We start from the raw sequence: 22,551 nt of genomic DNA, 5'->3' as shown, positions 1-22,551 counted from the left end.
GCGGGTGCTGTGTTATAGAATGTGCTCGTAAAATTGTTTCCGACCACCCGCCCAGAAACTAAAACTTAATGATGAAGTGACTGACGCTTTGAATTCCCACTTCCGTGAGAGTGTAAATGTGGTAGCTGCACACTACAAATTCTGTCGTTTCTGGCGTGGCCCTACTCAGTCCAATAAATCTTGGTTAGCGGACCTTCATAGACTAGCATCTGATTGTGACTTTTAATTGCTCATGTGGAAGCTCATATGTGGATATAATGATTAGACACGCTTTTGCACAGAATGTGGCGGACCACTGCATCCGCGTCCTGAAGATATTTTTGATAAGCTTGGTGTGGGGAAAATTCCTTTCTCGATTGACTTGCGGGGCGCATATTTTCTAATTCCGCTCGATGAACAGTCGCAGCGCTATTTTGTGATAAACACCCACCTTGGACTGTTAACGTTTGGCCGCCTTCCGTTCGGTTGTGCTTCGGCTCCTGCTATTTTTAAGTCTTACTTGCAGTAGTTGCGTGCCAGTGTTCCTGGTTGTTCCAATTGTCTGGACGATATAGTTGGATCAGGTCGCACCACTAATGAACTTCTGCAGAATTTGCGCGCCTTATTTACTGTACTTTTGCAGGCAGGACTCTAAGTGTAACACAGATAGGTGCAAACTTTTTCAAACTGAGATTCAGTATTTAGGACTTATGATTAACGGACAGGGTATCCACCCCTCGCCGTCACATCTCACAAGGGAACCTCCCCATCGCACCCCCCTCAGATTTAGCTATAAGTTGGCACATTGGATAGGCCTTGAAAAACTGAACACAGATCAATTGAGAAAACAGGAAGAAGTTGTGTGGAACAGTGAAAAAATAAGCAAAATATACAAACTGAGTAGTTTATGGGAGGATAGGCAACATCAAGGACACTTGGATGCCGGAGCGACGTGGTCTCGAGGTAACGTGAGCAGCTGTGGAACGAAAGGTCCTTGGTTCAAATCTTCCATTGAGTGAAAACTTTAATTTTTTATTTTCAGTTTATGTGACAAACTCTTATGTTTTCATCACTTTTTTGGGAGTGATTATCACATCCACAAGAAAACCTAAATCGAGCAAGGTAGAAGAATCTTTTTACCCATTCGCCAACTGTACAATTTAGGTGGGTCGACAACATATTCCTGTCATGTGACGCACATGCAGTCACCAGTGTCGTATAGAATACATCAGATGTGTTTTCCTGTGGAGGAATCGGTTGACCTATGACCTTTTGATCAAATGTTTTCGGTTCCGATTGGAGAGGCACGTCCTTTCGTCTACTAATCGCACGGTTTTGCGATGCGGTCGCAAAACACAGACACTAAACTTATTACAGTGAACAGAGACGCCAATGAACGAACGGACAGATAATAACTATGCAAAAATAAAGAAAGTAAAATTTTCACTTGTGCGAAGACTTAAACCAAGGACCTCTCCTTCTGCAGCTGCTCACGCTACCACGAGACCACGGCGTTCCTAAGCTCACGTGCTCCTTGATGTTGCATATGTCGCCCATAGACTACTCAGTTTGTATATTTTGCTTATTTTTTTCACGGTTTCACACAACTTCTTCCTGTTTTCTAAATTGATCTGTGTTCGGTTTATCAAGGCCTATCCACTGTGCCAAGTTATAACTAAATCTGAGGGGGGTGCGATGGGGAGGTTCCCTTGTCAGTGCGATTAGAGACTTGCCAGCACCCAGAAACTTGAAAGAACTTCAGTCTGAGTTGGGCAAACTTACATATTATGTTCGGCTTATCCCAAATGCAGCGCAGATTGCTGCGCCTTTGCATCGTATTAGGCGTAAGAAGGTTCCTTTTGTTTGGTCTTCGGAATGTGACGCTGCTTTCCACAAGCTCAAATCTGCTTTGTTGATTGATCGCTGTTTGATTCCTTTCAATCCCTCCAAACCAGTTTTGGCTGTCGATGCATCTTCTCACGGCATCAGAGCTGTTCTCTCGCACCTCATTAATTCTGTCGATCGCCCTATCGCTTTAGCTTCTAAGTTGCTCAATTCTGCCCAGCAAAACTATTCTCAAACCGATAAAGAAGCTTTAGCTGTTGTATAAGGAGTGACAAAGTTTCATGATTTTTTTGTACGGTCGCAAGTTCTATATGGTCACCGACCATAAGACTTTGACATCGTTGTTTCACCCATCAATGCCAGTGCCAGCCAGTTCTGCACAAAAGTTGCAATGGTGGTCTTTGTTTTTGTCCAACTACAATTACGAAATTTTGTTTCGGCCTATGGCCCAGCATGGCAATGTGGATGCTTTGTCTCGTCTACCTATCGGTCCTGACAAAGTGTTTGATTCCTCTAAATTGTCATGCATCTTTATTAATTTGCACTATAAGGATTTAGCTGATGGTTTTCTGGTGGATTTTCGTCGCATTGCTTCCGCGACAGCCTCCGACGCTTCTTTGCATATTCTTTTGGAGTATATTCATACTCAATGACCTCTGTCTGCTATGCAGATTCGTAATCCCCTTGTTCGACGTTACTTTGCGCAACGTCACAACTTGCCTGTGTAGTGTTATTTTGTTACGAACTGACAATTATCAGTCTCGTGTGGTTATCCCTCGCTCTTTGCAGTCCGAAATCTTAAAATTACTGCACGCTGGTCAGGAGGAGGAGATTACTGTTTAACGTCCCGTCGACAACGAGGTCATTAGAGACGGAGCACAAGCTCGGATTAGGGAAGGATGGGGAAGGAAATCGGTCGTGCCCTTTCTAAGGAACTATCCCGGCATTTGCCTGAAGCGATTTATGGAAATCACGGAAAACCTAAATCAGGATGGCCGGATCGCTCTTGTGCGGAGCATCAATGTGCTCCCCACCAGCGCTTCTTTGCATGGCCGCCTCCTACTGTGCCTTGGCAGCGCGTTCGTATTGATTTTGCGGGTCCTTTCTGGGACACCCGCTGGTTGATAGTTAACGATGCGTACAGCAACTTCTCTTTCGTTGTGCCTATGTCTTCTACTACATCTGCCAGTACTACTCGGGCTTTGTCTATTTTCTGCATTGAGGGCCTTCCTGAAGTTATTGTCTCTGACACTGGCCCCCAACTTGTGTCCTCAGAGTTTGAAGCGTTCTGTGCTGCTAATGGCATTCGCCATCTGACCTCAGCCCCATTCCACTCCCAGTCGAACGGCGAGGCTGAACGTTTTGTGCATACGTTTAAATCGCAGATGAGCAAGCTGCACACCACGCACTCTTGCGAGCACGCGCTCTGGACTTTCCTTGCTTCATGTCGCTCCCAGCCACGCGGCGACCGTTCCCCAGCGGAATTGCTACATGGCCGCGCCCATCGGTCGCCTCGTTCTCGCTTGGCGTGGCATGATTTGGTGTTCTATCGCGCAATTTCTGGCAGGCAGCACTGGGAGCAGGGGAGCAATCTTCGCCAGTTTGACCGCGCCTTATTTTTAATTTCTGGTCCCTCCGGCACTGTCAAGCGACACCGGAACAGATCCGATTGTGTCTTCCTCGGTTTTCTGCCGCAAGTTCTTTTCCGATCGAATTGGATGCTTCGCAGCTTCCGCCGCCTCAGCCCACGACACCACCGACAGCGCCTCCGCCGCTCGCGCCTCCGCCGCAGGCGCTCCTTCCGCGTTAGCCGCTGGCGGTCCGGTCTCCTGCACTGGGCAGGCGCCTCTCGCCTCTGCCACGGCCCCACCTCTGACCGCCGCCGTGTTCCTCCGCATTGCCGGGGCCGATGGACACTGAGGCTGCCGTCACGCCGCTGCTGCCGCCGTCGCCGTCGCCCATGGAGGTCGTTGCTGCACCTCCTCATCTGAGCATACCTATAGTTCAATTCTTTTATCTTGGCGGCTTGCGCATGCCCGCCCAGACGCGGGAGATTGCTGCATTGCCAGTTGCATGCGCCAAGAGAAGCAGCGCCATAGTATAGTATAGTTCACAAACTTACGTTAAGGGGGAGCGCGCAGTTTATGAAGTAAAGCCACCACGGCCGCATTGACCCTTTCGCTGCTCAGAGACGTGCTCCCCGCATTTCGCGCTGTGCGCCATTTTGTCATCACTGCACTGCTCGCCTGTGCAGACACATGGTGTTCCGACTGCTTTGACACACTTATCATTCGATTTCACAAAAACTATTTGGCCCAAAAATTTGATTTTTACACATCTTCTTGACTGATACCTCCCCTTCATAAATGACTTAATTTTGTTTCGATGTTCAGCGCAGTTCTTGTGCAGCATTAAATGTAGTAAACCATTGCACGAAATTTTGAAGAGTTTGTAGAGGTGAAAGTCCACAGCATATACTTTCCGTATGGTCGATTTTAGTTGCCACTAGAAATTTCAAAAAATTACATGCAAACGAATAAAATTCATGAAGTAAGACACTTCGATATTGTTTTTAAATAAAGAAAATATTAAGAATCCAACAAAATTTGAACTCTGAACCTTTTGCGTAGCAGCCAAACATCATAACCATTATGCTAACGTAACTCATTGTTCAACAGAATGCCTGGAGTTCCTTAAAGAATCACGCAAAATACCAACAAACACTGTTGGTATGACTGAATTACTCACGTTTCGTCGAAGTAAAATAGGAAATAAACAATTACCGCTGTTCTTTATTGCGAAAAAGCGGTTAGTGGGAATGAATTTCCTTGCTATCGCCTGAATTAGGAGACTTATTGCTTGTTTGGTTTAATTAATAGAATATGAAGCAGTTGGTATAAAGAATGCCGTTTCCAAACTTTCTTTTATAGAAAGTCTGCTATCAAGACATTGCTTTTGTTCAATTACTTTATTTATCACTTAACGTTTCTAAAACTAAAGACACTCGTCCGTGCTCTGCCTTGCAGTCGAGCTCTGGCAACGTCGTTCTGTTCATTGGCTGACTGTGTTTTGTGATGTCAGGTGTGCAGAATGAACCTAAACTCGGCCGCCGTCGTAAATGACGCGCACTTTAGAGGCAGTGCGCGGCCTGGGCAGGTTTCCCACGGGGCGTTTTCCCCGCCTCCTCACCGGCAATTCGGGGTTGCGGGTGGGCAGCATGCCCCGCCAGTTCCGCTATCCGCCCCCTCCGTTGCGCCGCCCCTGGGTCCCTCCACCCGCCGTCAGAAGCCCTACTCAACGACGGTGCGCCGTTTCATGGGGGAGGGATGTGGGATCGATAGCTACGATGCCACAGCGTAGGTGCCCGTTCATAGGTTGGCGGTATGAGAGTGGAAGATCCACACCGACGACAGCACCCTCTAGCCGGCGCTGTGCAGCTCTATGAACACAGCTCCAGATTCAGCCCATTTGATCACGAGCAGACGACGAACCAACATTGTTTCATTTTCATAGTGGGTGAACCACTATAAATTTTGCCTGTGTAACTTCTGTTAGCTTTGATACATGCAGCTTCGCACCTATGTGCTCCTCAGTACAAAGTTATGTACTCACTTTTATTATTGTGTTGAGATATAGTAAAACCACTTTTACTTTTCTTTCAGTACCGAGAGCTCTACCTCACCTGCTCATCCTAGCTTTCTACTTTCGGCCTACACTCTAAATTACAGGAGCAGACCCATGCGCTGCCTTCCAGGCAGGATACAAAAGAGCCTGTAGTGCAACTTCAAATACGTACACCAACATAAACCGCTGAACACTCAACTACCTTACAGTGGGCATGCCAAAATCACATAATACCACAATCGCTCAATTACTTCAGAGCGTGCGTGAATTCGGCATCCGCCAACTTAAACCACGACAACTTCTAGAGTCTTGTGTGCACCAGGAACACCACAAATCGCACTATGGCTCCAGTGCAATCATTGACTTACACCTTCAAACATCAGCTTTTCCAAATATGGAAAACAGTTCCACGAAATTAACGCATAACTTTATAACAGCATGCTAACCCATTTCTTCCTACACCACGTGAACACTAATGAACTTTATCCACGCTAGCCGGCCGAAGTGGCCGTGCGGTTAAAGGCGCTGCAGTCTGGAACCGCAAGACCGCTACGGTCGCAGGTTCGAATCCTGCCTCGGGCATGGATATTTGTGATGTCTGTAGGTTAGTTAGGTTTAACTAGTTCTAAGTTCTAGGGGACTAATGACCTCAGCAGTTGAGTCCCATAGTGCTCAGAGCCATTTGAACCATTTTTATCCACGCTATTGTGGTGTCAATCAATTCCTCCACATATTTGATCGTAACAAAAACATCTCAAGCCCTATGACCCAAAATAATCTCAAATCTACTAGTTTAACATACCCTACTTTCTCTCGTGGAACAATATAAGTTGAAGCAGTCACAGTGCTAAATGTGTCTAACACAGTCACAGTAAATCCCTATCGACAACACCGAGCGAATACCAACTCAATAATTCAATAAACTCTGTTGATGATATTCTCAGACAATTTATTAGTTGCGATCCCACCTGGATCCGCGGTTTATTGTCCTACTTGGTGACTGTTAGACATGATAATTAATTAGAACTTGCATCTAACTGCTATAGTGTAGGCTTCCCTAGCAAGACTCATATCAGTACCGAACTTCTAAATACCAAAATCCATAGGGGAACCAATTCCATTGCATTTAACAATTAAATGTTAAGTTCTTCGGCGGCCTTCGTCTCGTTAAATAGCAGCCAGCTCTACGTGATGTCTGGCTCCGACAGGTGATGCCTGCTGCTGCCGGCGCGAAGAGATTCTTGCACATTCTGTCAAACGTGGTCGAAAGCTCTTTTTCTACATTTGCACACATAGATACTTTAGTTACAGAAGTTAATATGTTGAAGCGAATGGAAATCCGTCACGGAACCCAGTATTTTTGTCCCGTCACACGAGCCTCCACAAACACACTGGCAGGGGCTGCAGGTATCACCAAGTCTCGGCCGGAAATATCGGTGGCTCGTCGGGAAAATCTGTTTTTTGTGTGGCATCTCGCCATCGAAGGTGCACCAGCAGTTGATTGTTGCAGGGGTGTCGTCAACAAACAACTTTTCTCCTCAGTCATGTGGCAACTCTCGCAATGTTCTAGTGGTATATCATGGTGAAAGCAAGCTGAAATTCAGTGCTGAATACCTGAAGTACTGAAGGTTCGTGGGCATCAAGGCTAACAAGACCCTAGAATTCCAGGCAAATTGCATAGTATGCAACAAGTCTTCCGCTCTCAGCACCATGTGGAAGATGGTTATAACCAGCCATGTGGAAGAAGAAGCTAAGCACTCCAAGGCAGTCACGGCGTCAGGAAGACAGTGGGTATTCGCCTTTTTCATCAGTCCTCTGTAAGTGAAGTGCTATGACTGTTAAGTGATGCATAGACTCTTAATGGCTGCACAACATCTCACTGACCTTAATAGGACTTTATTTTCAAAGACTACATTGTTTTTTACCCTGCCATTTCGGTGATGCGTAAGGCCATTAAAAGGGTATTCCAATAATGCTTTAAAACGTAAGCGAGGAGAACAGGAACGTCGGTGAACTGGGAAACCTTGCCAACAGAGTTGCGCTCAAAAGTGACAGACAGACTTTGAGTTTTTCGACATACCCTGCGCAGCTTGATGTAGCCTATCCTTTTCTAAAGTCAAGTTTTGGCGTTCATTATGGAAACTTGCAATTGGTTTTTCAGTGAAGAGGGAAGATTGGTATGGTTCACCTCGCCACCTGCTTTCCCAATGTTTGTTCTTCTTCTTTCATCTTTAGGGGAGGGGTTTGATTTCATTAATCCCTTCTTCATCGTGCGTGCTTTCCAAAACCGGACATACCCATTCATTGACAGCCACTGTTTTTACTCGGATAGTACATATGTCAGCTGCCGGCCATTGTGGCCAAGCGGTTCTAGGCGCTTCAGCCTGGAACCGCGCGACCGCTACGATCGCAGGTTCGAATCCTGCCTCGGGCATGGATGTGTGTGATGTCCTTAGGTTAGTTAGGTGTAAGTAGTTCTAAGTTCTAGCGGACTGATGACATCAGATGTTGAGTCCCATAGTGCTCAGAGCCATTTGAAACATTTTGAACCTGCCAGCTCTCCTGATTCAGGAGGGAGATCCCAGATTTTCAGCTCTTTCTCCCGCCTCCCGATTATTCCGTCATTTCTCCCGACTTTTAGCAAATGATCCTCTAATCTCAGACGGTTGTTTTGAAACACCATCATTACGGTTTTTGGTCAATTGTTGGAAGTCCTTTGCTCATTAGACTTTTTAATTGATGTACTGCTTGGAGTCTGTAGAAATCAGGAAGTCGCAGGCAACATGTTACAGATTGTACTTTTCCCTCTTTCCTGCGCTATTTGTAGAATGTACACTCGTATTGCTCAACTTGCGTTTGTATGTTGTCACTGTGCCAGTGCTGCCATGTTAGTTCAAATGGCTCTGAGCACTATGGGACTTAACTGCTGAGGTCATCAGTCCCCTAGAACTTAGAACTACTTAAACCTAACTAATCTAAGGACATCACACACATCCATGCCGGAGGAAGGATTCGAACCTGCGACCGTAGCGGTCGCGCGGTTCGAGACAGTAGCACCTAGAACATCTCGGCCACACCGGCCGGCGCTGCTAAGTTAGTGGTTTTCCCTCTAAATCTGATGGTTTCGAGTATGTGTCTAGTAACTAGTGGGAATTATAGGAGATTTTAAAAATATTTGGGTGGTCTTACGGTAAAATTACTCTTAAAAATCACGTGATCCATTTAACATACAGAAAATTAGCACTCCGCCTTCAGACCACAAGTGACCCATCGGGACCACCGACCGCCGTGTCATCTTCAGCTGAGGATGCAGATAGGAGGGGCATGGGGTCAGCGCACCGCTCTCCCGGTCATGATGGTTTTCTGTGACTGGAGCCGCTACTATTCGATCGTGTGGCTCCTCAATTGGCATCACATGGCTGAGTGCACCCCGAAAAATGGCAACAGCGCGTGGCGGACCGGATGGTCACCCATCCAAGTGCGGGCCATGCCCGACAGTGTTTAACTTTGGTGATCTGACGGGAACCGGTGTTCCCCCTGTGACAAGGCCATTGCCGAACATACAGAAAATAGTACTGTTTAAATTATTAACGTCTACTAACTCTTGAATTTATATCACCTAAACATTTATAGTACACAGTATTCTATCTTTGTTCCTGTATTGTTATGTATTCTAATATTAATAAATCTGCAGCCGCATGCAGTGTGCATACCTGCAATGCCGGTGTTAATGTGGTGAATTTACATCACTGGATATTGTTTTAACGCTAAACATGCGTAAAGTAAAGGCACGGTATCCCCAGAAATGTCGTGCAGAATGGCTACGTGATAGTAAAATTGCAAACAGGTTAGGAAAATTTTTGGCGATGACACAAGAACGTATTGCAAATTTTGTAGTAGTACTTTGTAAGAACCTCTTGCTGACATATAAGCCACAGTGGCACAAAAACACAGCATAGCTGCAGTATCCTAAACAAAAATACCTTTCAAAACCATGAAAGAATTTTGAAGCGAATCAAGCTAAGGGTTCCATTACCTTTTTTCCATTGTGCGATCATACATGTGGTCACTTAAGTGAGTTGTACGTGAGTAAATTCAGATAATGATATTGCCAGAAAACATAGAACAAAGTGTAGCACAGTTATTAAACATGTAGCAAGGCCCTATTTTGTGGAAAATTTGCGGTAAGATATCGGTGATAGAATGTATAACATTGTAACTCATGAATCAAGTCATTAGCGTGATCGAAGTTTTTGGGATATATTGCAGTGCTGCAACCAGTGCAATCACTTCATCATTTTTGAAAATAGTCGACTTCAAACATTTTCATTCTGTTTTCTTGGAGCAATATTGCAACAATTTCCATGCATTATTTTATCAAGGAAAGAACCGTTCACATTTTATAATCTTTATCTACATGACTAACCAGCAATTCACACTTTAGATCCTGGCAGAGGGATCATTTTTCAGATTGTTTTCAGATTATTTCCTTCCTATTCCGCCTCGAATAGCACGCACGAAAAATGAACATCTAAATCTTATCGTTTGCGCTCTGATTTATTTTATTATGATGATACTTTCCTCCTAAGACTGACGCCTCGACTCGTGTATTACTTTCGTGACTCACTCTCCACTATATCGCTATAATACAAAGCGAGCTGCCCTTCTTTGGTCTTTTTCGATTGATTTGCTCTGTAAATCCTATATGGTAAGGTTCCCATAACCTGCAGCAGTACCATGGCAGAGAGTGGGCAACTTCTCGGGTGATTAAAATAGTGCACCGGACCGAGACTTGAACTGTGGACCTTCGCCTTTCGCAGGCAAATTCTCTACCAACTGAGCTACCCAAGCTCGACTCACAATTTCTTCTCAGAATTTTACTTCCGCCAGTCCTCGTCCCCTACTTCACAGAAGTTCTCCTGCGAAAGTTACAGGACCAGCTAGCACTACTGGAAGAACGTAGTGCTGGTCTTGCAAGTTTCACACAAGTTTTGTGAAGTTTGAAAGATAGGGGACAAGGTACTGGCGGAAGTAAAATTGTGAGCACAGGATCTGAGTCGTGCTTGGAGAGCTCAGTTGGTAGAGAATTTGCTCGTGAAAGGCAAAGGTCCCGAGTTCGAGTCTTGGTCTGCCATACAGTTTTTAACTGTCATGGAGTTTCATATCAGCGCGCACTCCGCTGCAGAATGAAAGTTTCATTCTGGAAGTGTAGTGTAAGCAGTCTCTTTAATGTATTTGCTGCATGTTGTAAGTTTCCCGCCAGCAAAGTGCTGTCTTCGGTTTGTCTTCCCGACACATTATCTATATGGTCATAATTATAATTCCTAGGTATTTAGCTGAATTGACAGCGTTGAGATTCGTAAGGTTGGTCTTCTAACCGAAATTTGACGGATTTCTTTCAGTGCTCATGAGGATGACCTCACGCTTTTCTTTATTTAGGATCAACGGCAAATTTTCACACCATACTAGTATCTTGTCTTTGCTGACGTGGCATTTGTGTATCACATGGTGGGAAAAGCGATATTTCAAGCCACTGAGAAAATGTTAATTTTGTGACTAATAAACAAAAATTGGAACTCGGCGTTAGAACTATTTACATCATAATTTACATTATTTACAATCTGCCAATTAATTGCACTGACCATACGAGTGACCTGTTCAGGAGTGTTACTGGATAGCAAAATATACAGCTCTGCAAGAATAAAAACTGTCGCAACCATAGAAGAAATGCTCAAAAGCATCGCAAGCTAGTACCTCAGTTGAACTAAGCTACATATAATGGGTATGAGATTAACGCTTTGGTTAGTTCCAGTGGTTTTATTTGTGTAGCCGTTATATACCTTTTTGACGTCACATGAAAACTCACATTAGATTTCTTAGGACACTACTGAAAATAGTCCTTTTGATTTTTTTTTTAAATGCATCTCCCGATTTTTGGATTTTAAAGATTGGCAGGTATTTAGTATCACAAGCCTAATGTCATCGTGTTATTTGTGTATTTGATTGCAATCAGGTCACTGGTGCTTCCGGATCACGCTCACTGTCGTCTGGTGAGATAACTGCGCATGATGAAGAGGCTCCCTTGACACTTGATACGATCGCAGTGACTGGTAAATCGGAAAGGTCGCAGTTGACCGTCGGTTTGTCGACCTCCCAGCTATTGCAGCCCAGCGTCACCTCCACCACCGCCACTAATGGTGCATCGACTAACATTCGTAATTCAAAGAACCTAATGCAGGATGATGTTAGAAGGGCGGAATTATTATAGACTTTGCAGGCTGTCGAAAGTCATGTGTCCTCTCTTTCTACACGAATGCAGACTGTTTTTTTTCTGGTCATGTTCCCTAACCATAGTATACATCGTAAGGAGCAGATTGGGTGGACCAAGTCATCATACAGTATTGTTCACGTGTTAGCTCCGCACTTTAGAAAAAATATTCTCGAAGATCTTGCAGGGGACGTCCCTTTTGTAATCTTATTTGATGAGAGCTTTTACAAGGTGGCTGAGTTGCAGCAAATGGATATTGCTCTCAGATATTGGCATGAAGTTAACAAAGAAGCTGAAATGCACTATTTTTCATCTCCATTTTGAGGCCTTTCTACTGCTGGCGATATGTTGGATGGTTTTAAGACAAACTTCTGAACCGAATATTACTAACATGCTTCAGGTATCACTGGATAGGCTTAATATCAATTGGGCATTCTTGGAGGATTTGGGCCTTGATCTGAAGAGTATTCACGGGGACACAGCTGTGGAATCTTGTGGTCTTCATACAATTCATCAGGGTTTCAGGATAGCAGCCTTAAAGACTAACTGGGGCGTTGTACCTTTTCTGAGATAGATTTTTAATGTGTCAAAGAATGTACCTGCAAGAAGAGCTGATTATAAAAGATTTCATAAACCAGAAAATTCGCCCATCCCTAAAAAATTTTGCTGCATACACAGGCTGGAAAATGAGGATGTGGACAACCAGGGGTAAAAAATATCCCCTTTCTAAAGACCTATGCAGACAAAGTAAAGCAACCCAAGATTAAAATAGGTACTTACAGCTGGGGAACGATTTTGATGTACCTCAAAGATCCTCAGCCACTGGCCAAAATCTTTTTTTTAGCTTTGTTTCAGGGTAGACCACGCCGTTTGTTAGTGAATTCCGTTGGAGCCCCCATGCCAACTTTCCTGTACAGCGTTGTCTCCTCTACTTGCTGATGTGATGTTCTTAGATGTTAAGGCTGAACTATTATCTGCCGCAAAATCAGTGTATGACATACAAGTTGGTAATAAAACTGATCTTATTCCTACAATAAACATGAAATTAGATCGTGCTGTAAGGTCTAAACTCAAAAAAGTAAAAGTGCTAGCTAAAGATATTTTAACTTCCAAGACTTAGTGCAGGGTCTTCCTGATCGAAATGCGCTCAAATCTCCTTCTAAAGACACCTTTGAAGTACAGCATTTGTAGATACATAAGCTTTTGCGACCCAGTTGTGATAAATAGCAGCCCAAGAACTAGCAAGACTAGAATCTTGAATGCTTTGCAGAAATTTTCTTCGCAGAATTCGACAAGTGCTAAGGACTGTGATAAATTGAGAAAGAATTCGTGCAACTTCCTGGTAAGGGGACAAATTTGCATCTCTCTGCAAACTACAGGAGGACTGAGACAAGAATCGATCACCTTTGTAGAGGCTTATTTTTTCAAAAGGTTCTCATTCTGAGCCATGGTCAAGCGTTAGTAGAACAAGGTTTATCCATTAATAAAGAGTGATAGTCCAGCAAGAAAAAAAGTCATTGGTCGCATATGTCAAGTATATGAGGGCCTGAAATCAGCTGCCAATGTCTTCAAGATTTATGTTAACAAGAGAATGATCCTGGATTATTGCAATGCTCGAGATCGATATAGTGAGGCTTTAGAGAAAAAAAACATGAAGAAGATGAAGTAGCCGATGGAGCTAGATGGAAGAGATCCATCGTCCAGCATATTAAGGACCTGGAGGCCAAAAAGTTAAAGATATTGGGCGAAAAGACAACTGTACTGAGTGGAATTGATGAAGAGATCGCTTCTCTCACAAGAGTTTTGACTGGTCATCATTGATTGACCTCAATTGTCTGACAAAATACACAGTATTATTGTTTGGCAGAGAAAAGTCACTATACATACCCCAGTGCTGTTGTACGGCGGAGGGAACATTTAATAATCTTCGACATTTACAAGAGCCTGAAAACTATTTTTTCCGTCAGTCATCGATGGAGGACACACTGACCATAATTTCCAGTCTGCAAGTCAACATTACTCATTATGCTCACTGAAAGAAAATGTCCCTACTTTCTATTTACTCAGCAAGATCAGGAAACTATCACTATAAATAAAAGTTTAGAGTGTTAACTGACTGATATATTCAATAAGAGTTCACATGCACAATATATATCATCTATAATGACAATAATAATATTTCTATCATAAACAACGCTATTAACAGTTCAGAGATGACCTCTATAGAAAGTTCCAAGTAAATGGTCTATAGCCCTCAATTGTAATCACGAAAGTTAATTGTTTGTCTTAAAAGTGGAAAATAATGTCGCCACTTACCACATGGTTTTGTCAACTTTACAGGCAGCACACACAGTTACTTTCATGAAAACTAAGTGATCCAGAATGGTGTACAGGTCTCGTGAATTCACTTCCTACTTTCACCGAATATGTTTTTGTTAGCTATCAAGCTGTGACGTCATCTAAGGCACAGTGAACACAGGCATTTGACTGACATGGACAGGTTGATATCTCGGTGCGAAATGGCACTTCTCACTGCCTCTCTGGTTGTATTTATATACGGGCGCATTGGGCCGCCGAATGGAACATCTGCTATCAACCGTTCTAGGCACAGGTAGCAGTATCTAAATGGCCCATTTCTTGGTCACATAATAATTAATTACTCTGTCATTTAACAATTTACAAACTTCTTAATTTTTGTATAATTAAAGTTAAGTTTGCTTTAGTTACTGAAAAAGTTTTAGCTCGACTGCATTTCAGCTTTGCCATCAAGAACTTTTAGAGTGGAACCAACAGTAGAACATGACCTCTGAACTGTCTAAGATTGTTTGTAATGATTGTTATTTAGAATAAAGTCTTGAAACTTGGTACAGATGTATTATTTAATGAATGTAAACAAGTTCTGTAATTACAACTTTATATTAAAAGTACAAATGATACTTAATCCATTATGAATAAGGACATTTTCGTTTCAAATTTATTTTTATTAAATAACTTGAAAACTAATACAGACAGCTTAATTTTTTAGTCACATTGTTGGTGTTTTCCATATGAAACTGAGCCTACATACGAATTTTCATCTTTCTGAGTCTAATATTTACCACATTCAAATATTCGTAAAAAAGCCGATTTTTACCAAAATATTGCTTCAATCAAGTATCTTTTGATTGTGACTTACAGTTGCACATTCTGAACAATTTGTAGCTTTCAGGCTTCATTATTTAGCGCCATTTATTTTTTTGTTAAAATAATATATTTAGCGAAACAGATTCATTAGATCATTCTGGGACTTCACAACATAGTTCACTCTTAAAATGGTGCAATACTTTGTATACTAAGCACAGGCGCGTTATGACGATGTGGCATTGGTAGTGGTGAATTGGGGAAGTCCTGGCACACTCATTCACTTCTGTATCTCTCACCATGACACAGCACTTGTTTCGCCACATTATTCTTATTATTTGTCTGGTCTGATGAATTGTCTTGTCTTGAATGTTCATAAATCTTCTATGGTGAGATGAAAGTAGTGAAAAAGGTGACTGAAAAGACTTGTCTTCATTTTGATGTAGAGCTTAACAGGTTATGTAGGATATGAATACATGTTTTATCCTCTCTAGTTTTTGTCCATTGTTTCTAAATACCCTTGTAATATTAGTACAAGAATCTTGACTGAATCAGACAATCCATAACAATCCAATCTAATTTAGGGAAATAATGGAGAGGCAGCTTATGTGCCAGATGTAGACTGCACACAAAGAAAAGAAAATTCATAAAAAATTAGTTACAAAATATGTGGCACAAACTGGTGCCAAAAATGTATTTCAAGCCACGCATCTTACAACGTTCATCACTCCATCGTCATCAGTTGTGAACGTCTTACTTCACAGCCTTTTCAGGCACGCATCATTACTCACATCATTGATTCAGTCTGTTAGTACCTATCTCAACTTTACAAATTCAGTTGGGGCTCTATGCAAGAGTGTAGCTATGTGTCCTAAACCAAAAGATACTTCTAATCTGTTGGCAGGGTGCATGACAACTGATAATGCTCCTTGGAAACAAAGATGTATTCTGGAGAATAGTTTTTGATGTTGCCTCTGTTGTAATAATTGTCCTCAGCCCATCATTTAAAAAATGCCTTATGTGGTTTGAGGCAAAACTTAAAAACTAGATACAATCAATCAATATTGTTAATGTATAGGTGAATTGCCATTTCCAGTAATGTGTTTAAATGATGTGTACTATAGTTACAAATTGAGCTGCTGTTAGAAATTCTTATTTTCTTCGTGAACAGCTTTTCAGATACATTATGTATGCTATCAGTAACAGAAGAAAAGTTCTTGAATTAAATGTTTTTGTCTGTTTCTCTGATTTAGTGTCAGCAATTGTAGGATTGCAGTTAATTCAAAATTAGTGTTAACTCGTTAGTAAAAACAGAAACTCTTCATCTGAAAATGGCTTTCATTTACGCAACTTATCCGTTCACATTCCCTCCAGCTCATGAATCCTGTAAAGGAGATAACTTGGTGTTCATTCAAAATTAGAGAGTTAATAGCATGCTTAGAAGTACAAATGTCGTTACTTTTTTGGTCAACATATGTCTTTACTTACCCTTGAGCTCTCAAAATTTGTCAGAGAAAATGGTAAAACTTGTCTGGGAAACAAGGAAATATCAAGGAATTTAACTTGGGGAAACTTGGGAGAACCCTGTTAATGTTTGCGGCTGGGTGGTCAGGGCCCATAGCTGGATCCATAATAAGGTGATCCTGCACCCGTGGCAGAACTGCCAAAGCTGTGCCCCTCGCCCACCCCCACCTCTTTCAAGAAAAACTATCTTTCTGCAATTTTTTCTTCAGTTATTAGACATTTTGTAATGTGTAAACTAGGTTTAATAATTAAGCACTACTTAAGAATATTATTTAAATGAGGTATATAGAAGAAAAATATTGCATCCAACAAATTAAATGTATCAGTGTAGTAAATAAATTACAGATTGTCCAAACTTTCTAAAATAATTGAAACTAAAACAAAAACTATGTCTTATTGTTTGTGAGAGCTATGGTACATTGATTTTATTGTGATGTATAATAAAGAAAAAGTTTTATTTGTTCCTATTAAATTATTAAGTGTATGAAACATTAACAGGAAGGAAGAGGCAAAGAGCATAATTACATTTCAGAACACATTCTTTTCAAGTATTCTGTACTTATTATAATTTTACTTTCCATTTCCCCACTTTAAGAGCAGCAAACTCATTTGTAATGTCATTGGAGCCAAATGTAGCAGCCATTCATTCTTCAACCACAAGACGGCTGAATTCGACAATCTATTTCACCTACACTCTACCTTAAGTTATCTTTAACTTGCTGAAAGTGCATTGTAATTGTCTGAAATATTATCGTTATTTAAATGTTTGCATAAGCATCTTACAACCCATACATCAAAACAAATAATTCAAAATGGCAATCTGTGTTAGTAAGCTTCATAAGTTTTCTACCGGAATATGAAAGAAGCTGACATAGCAAAAATTGGAGTCATCCCCTTAAATGGCATATTAATTGCTTCAACATGTGGCAAACTTTGAGATCCTACAATGCTGTAGTGAAGTACCAGCAAAAATTCTTTTCTTGAAATGAGCTAGCTGTGCAGGTAGTAGCTGTATGAATTACAAGCACTGTTGACACATAAATGGAATGACACATGTTTGGTCCTACATACTAATCCCCTTCCCACACCCCTACTGCTATTCATCAATGGGAAATGTTGCAAACAGAAAACAGGGTCAATCTCTCAGTAGTGATCAGTAGTGATCAGTAGTCTGAAGTAGTGTTATTGAAACACGAATAATCCTATAGTGCTTTCAAAATGAATAAAGTAGATTGTTTGCTAAAATTCCCTTTAATTTGTTAAGGAAGAGAAGCTAGAAATTAAAGGGTCAGGTGCACATTAACCAACTACATTATTACACGCATAACACAAAAAACAAAAACTGAATTCAATTTTATATACTTTATTATAAGATACAGTATTTCTTGGATTAGGCCTACATGTTTCTTAAGCAGTAAGGCAGAAAAGAAGAATATACAACCAACAGCTCAGAGCGATCTCGTCAAAACGTTTATTGACTTTGTGGGTATTACGTGTCGTAGATCGGTAATAACACACTTTACCCATTAAATGAACATTTATTTAAGCACAGAGCAAGGCGAATACAACAATGCTCTACAAACATGGCGTGCTCAGTAGCCACAAACAAAGTAAATCAAAGATCATCAGGCTCAGACATGGCGCTTTACGCCAGACACCGCGGAGCACAGTGGGCTGCAGCTTTCTCACTTGAACACAAAATCTTCGTGTGAGCACAGCGGCTGAAGGCAGCGTCCAGCGAGAAGCGGGCGCCATGGAAGCCAAGCCAACAGGGTCACTTGTGTTGGACCGCTGTGCAGTTGGTGGAGCGTCGCTGGAGGCCACGTCGGTGGCGTCAGCAGGCGAGGCAGTGGCGATGACAGGCAGACTGGACTCGTCGGAATGCGGTTTGGAGAGGGACCACGCCGGTTTTAATTGGTTCATTGAAACCGTATTGGGCTGTCCATTGAGAAGTATCATGAAAGTATTCACTTCACAGCATAAGACGCGGTGCCGTGTGGTTGCAAGGCCGCATGTATGGAGTCGTGCAGCATTACGAATTCACATGATGCCTGGTCTTTGTGTACGAACACTGGTGGTGTAATATGAGGGTGAGGCAGGTGTGGGCATAGGTGAGCTATTTCATTTGCACGCAGAAGTTTGGTAGTGTTAAGATGCCCAGCTTTATGAGATACAGGTGGGCCATCCGAGGTATGGATTCTATAAGTGCCATTGCTGATGGCATATACCCATGAAGGGACGCAGGCAGGTGGTGGCGAGAAGGGCGACAGGTGCGACGACGGTTCACTGACCTTGCCAGGCAGTTGACGACGGCGGACGCCATGGTTTGGCAGCCGTACGATGCGAGGGATCATGGGAAGTGAGAACATGAGCATCCTGTAGATTCGTCCGCGATGGCACGGGAATGGCAGCAGGCGAAGGAAGGTTCGACACAGGTGCAACATAGTGCTAAGACATAGTAGATACGAGTGTAGGTTCACCTTGTTACAGTTCTGCGGACAGGCTGCCAAGTGTACTCTGTGCATGTGACAATTCAGCAGAGGCGTCGACAATGGGGGCGTGTAACGACTCATTTTGTGTGTGGAGCCCATCGATTTGTGGACTCACGGTCGGAAATCAGAGCTGTGTAATATGTTCAAGCAGAGATGGACATGTGGAAAGTGTAGCCTAAGAGGCAGAGAGAGAAGTCATGCTGAACTCGTTCGAGGACGGAACGGTAGAACCAAACCGTGGTAGAGTGTGGCGTCCTGCAGATCTGGAAAAAGTTCGTAATGGTGTAGGAAGTGCAACCCAGTCACAGGTTCATCCACGTCGGCGACATGAAATGTCCTAGGAAAGTTGGCGACTGGTGATAGGTGAAGCGACATCTTGATGGAGCCAAGGACCACGATACAAGTATGATTTGCAGCAATCAAGGTGGGGATAGCAGGTGAAAGCATGATGAGTGCGTCCTTTGCTGGGTTAATGCTGATGTCGGCGCTGGTGTCGATGAGAAAGCGGGTGCCCAATGACAAGTCAGTGACGTAGAGGCGTCGCGCTGCTGGAGTGAGTGGTGTGGCATCGGACGATGGCGATGAAGATGAAGATGTCGTCTGTGACAGGCGGTGTCAGTGATGAATGATAGCATAGGATCGATCGGCCATGCTTAGGCGAACCTAGAGAAGGTCAGTGACGTGATATAGCAGGTGCAGTTGTAGGTCCAACAGCAGTTTGACCATCCACAAAGTACAAAGCACAGCGTCTGGTAGTGCTTGGTCATCAACTAATGCACGCGGCGCCACAGACAAAGTAAATCAAAGACCATAGGGTCCAAAGATATGGCTCCTTACGCCAGAGGCGCCATAACTTGTTTCAGGCTGCCACCAACGCAAATGAGCACCTGGCGCCACTGGAATTGCGTGTGACGAAGTATGGGAAAGGATTTTGTCTGAAAGCTATTTTTTGGCTTTGGCATTGTGCACTTTTCCAGGTGCTCCACAGAACCATCGATAGTACAAATATGAACCGAAAGTACTAAGTCTGATAGTAGTCTTTAAATCCGTTTACGGTACAACAAGCATCAAATGGATAAGTCATAGAAGCCAAGGATGAGGTTTTATATTTATGCAGATTGAGATAACTGGGTGGGTAGTGAAATAAATAAAGACAAGCATAAAAATAACATGGGCTGCCTTTCTATAAATCGAATTGGATTTCGAAACTAAGCCTCGAATTTGTCTGAAAGGGAAAGACTGGAAATGAAGTGATTACCAGTTCTTGCTTTGGCAACAAGATATGGCAGTGGACTTCTAAATGCGAAAACTACACAACAGATGAGGCCTTTTTTTTGCAAACAATGGGATTTGCGTGTTCAAGAATACATGGTGGAGACAATAAAATACGCAGATGGGTCAGGAAGTGAGTGGAGTATGTAACATAATCATATTTACCTATGCCAATATGCATCCTGTAGCTGCGCCTCCGTCGAATCTCTCTGAAAACAGGTTGTCTAAAGTAGGCTGTTTTATATATGATATGGTCCACACGAGGTTTAAGTTCCAGACACTTTAACTGCACTTAGTGTTGGATAACCTACGGTTTATGGCCAGATCGAGTATCACCTATTATAATTTATGCACAGATAAATTATTAGTACTTACTATGCTCGACTGATGTCCTATAAAGAAGTTGTTCGAGTGCAGTAACCTAACACAGATGCTCTAACGTCACTCCATTCACCTGTCCAAATATCTTTCGGGTATGACAAAATTCCAGTACTGGGCTTCTACCTACATTATTTAAATTTGGACAAAGTGAAGAAGGCATAGGTGAATTAATTTGTACTTAGCTTTTAGGTGTTGCTGAAGTTTTGGGCGGTGTCTCCCAGGGTACTGCTGGTGCTGCTGCTTCTTGCGCAAGTTTATAAAAATAGGTTTAGGTAAGAGGTTTGACGTTTTTCTTTCAATAAAAAAAGTCTTGGTCATGATGTTATTCTCCACCAGATATGAATAATTTACTTCCATACGCCTATTCCTCTTTCTCTACTGGCTACAAAATTCACATGTATTAGTGATGACAACAGTTTTTAGAGTATCCCTCAAGACACGTCCACTTCATACCATCCCTGAAAACCAAGTGCATCATCTGCCTTGGGACGTCAAATACCTCATGCAACCTTCAGGTTCAGTCTGGAGTTGTTATACTGATTTCTGTTCACAAGCCTTTGAGACAAGTTAATATTATTACAAAAACTAAAATATGCGTGAAAAGGTGACGTCACAGCAGCCATTAACGTTACTTCACTGGCCAGAGCCGACGACTTGTACTGAACATTCCTCTTGACACCAATGTTTTAACCTGAACAAATACGCAGGCGAAAATTACTACATAATGTTGAGGTACATCGATGCTTTTATTTGCATATAATTGTTGAAAATATACAAAAAACATGACCTGTGAGTGACTAACGAAACAGATTCTTATTTTGGATTGTAGTGCGGAGTTCCTAAAGCGTGCCTTTCTCATTGGTTTGCCTGCATTTAGCGTGGTATCGCAGAAAAATAGGGGAACTGAAAATCGTAAGAGAAAAGCAAGGCAAATTATTTCTCTTTTTTACCTCTTTCTGTAATATGGTAAACAATCTCAGTTGTAGATACTAGGTACAATACATACTTGAAACTTAACGACAATTAAATACTAAGAGTTAAGAGGAGACGATAATTTTTTTTTAAAATTAAGTTTCATACCCTTCGAGCTGTTAAGTAAGTTATTTGATATGTTACATATGAGAAAGTGTCATTGTGCGTTATTCAAACATGTTGTGCACTTTGTGCATTATTGTTATGAGTTATGTCTGCAAGGTTTTGTTGTTGCACAGACATAATTTTGCTGCTGAAGGATCATTGCAATGGACTGTTAATAAATTACTAAAATGTAAACTTTCACGGCCGGAAATATCATGTCCATTATAATTATCCGGGCTGTTATGCCATGGTCGGTTGATGAATTCTGAGGTGATTCCCAACGTTTCGTCTCCGACTGCGGGACACATCTTCAAGGGTGTCCGTAGCTTGATGGAAGGTCCAACACACACACTGGCTCGCTACTGTTGCAAGTGACCATGTTCAGGGAGTTTTTGTTTACTGCTAACTGAGGAAACTTCGTTTCACGTATATTTGCAGACGTGTGTGTTGGACCTTCCGTCAAGCTACAGACCCCCTTGAAGACGTCTCCCGCAGTCGGAGACGAAACCTTGGGAATCACCTCAGAATTCATCAACCGATCACGGCATAACAGCCCGGATAATTATAATGGACATGTTAATAAATTGTTCTGCTTTTAATGACAAGAGTCATAATGATATCAGCTAATACTAATCTTATTGTTTACCATAATCATTTTACTCCAGATCAGTTTGAGACCAATAGAGATAATGGAGTAATAAACTACTAGTGGTACTCCAACCTCTGCTGAGATGAAACCTGTTTGAAGTATGTCCTGAGGAAACACATAACATAGAGAAATAACATTTATAGCTTCAGTAACTTGTATATCCTAATTATACTATCATCTACTGCTGAATTATGTAGAATGAAACACTATATTTGCTTATGAACGTAGGCTTCCGTGGCCATTGTCACAGTCAATAAAATTTTTCTGGTTTTGTGACGACATTGTCAAAATGTGAAACTACCGTCGTTTGTGTCACTGTT

The sequence above is a fragment of the Schistocerca americana genome, chromosome 7, assembly GCF_021461395.2.
Source record: "Schistocerca americana isolate TAMUIC-IGC-003095 chromosome 7, iqSchAmer2.1, whole genome shotgun sequence".
Classification (NCBI taxonomy): Eukaryota; Metazoa; Arthropoda; class Insecta; order Orthoptera; family Acrididae; genus Schistocerca; species Schistocerca americana.
This window is presented reverse-complemented; position numbering follows the sequence as displayed.